Raw genomic sequence first — 1,084 nt, 5'->3', positions numbered from 1 at the left:
TCCAGTTCATTTTAACCAACAGAAAATTATTGTACGCCTCATTTTTAAAAGAAAATTAGAGCTCTATTTGCCATTGAAAAAGCTTTAAAACTTTTTAAAAGAAAAACCTTTTCATAAATTAAAAATGACCACTTTATATCACTTTAGTGATTGCCCTAAAGCTGTAACTTGGCAGGTTATAGGCTTTCCAGACAACTTGTAAACCTTCCAAACAGACATCAATAATTGAAGTAATTGCACGGTCTTTATAAAGCAATCTGAACAATTATGCTCCAATATAAAAATCTATTTCCCCCATAACCAGGGATGAATCAGCTGTCCATTAATGAATAAAGATTGTGAATCATCATCTTGAAAAGATTTAAGACTGGGAAATGTAAGATCTCCTTAAAATTGGCTCCTGAACTTGTCTGTTCCAGCCACTGCATGGCCGAGGTGGCTGAGAGCTGCTGGAGCTGTTTCCAGTGTCCCAAAGGTGATGTGCACCTTGGAACTGCCCCTCCCAAGGACACACCCTCAGTGGGGGAATGTCCCCACCTGGGCTGGAAAACGCCACAGAACCCCAGAGTCACAGAATCACAGAATCAACAGGTTGGAAAAGGCCTTTGTGACCATCTGATCCAGCCTGTGACCCAATGTCACCCTGAAAACTCAGATTTTCCATCTTGTTGATATAATTTCTCAGAACTTTCCCAGGACAGTGACTGTAAACATAGATATGAATACATTCTTTCTGATACACATCTTCTGATGGATGTCTTGCACAACCAGTGTGATTGGAAAGGTGGTAACTTAATATCCAATCCCTGGTCATTGCCAGGAATGAATATATAAATACTGAGAATCTATAAAAACTGAAGTTGTAAGAATAAAACCAGTTTTTTCCCTGTTGTACAGGAGCTGTGTCTGTGTGAGTCTGTCTGCTCCTTTCCTCCCTTGCCTTGCAATGCCTTCCCCTCCTCTCCTCTGCCTCACCTTTCTGACCCCTCTGTGTTCCTGCCTTGCCTTGAGTGCCCATCCCTGGCTTTGTGCACCCCTTCCCTGCCTCCACTTCCCTTTCCTTGCCTGTCCCTGTCCCTGCCTG

This window comes from Parus major, chromosome 11 (genome assembly GCF_001522545.3).
Source record: "Parus major isolate Abel chromosome 11, Parus_major1.1, whole genome shotgun sequence".
Lineage (NCBI taxonomy): Eukaryota > Metazoa > Chordata > Aves > Passeriformes > Paridae > Parus > Parus major.
This window is presented reverse-complemented; position numbering follows the sequence as displayed.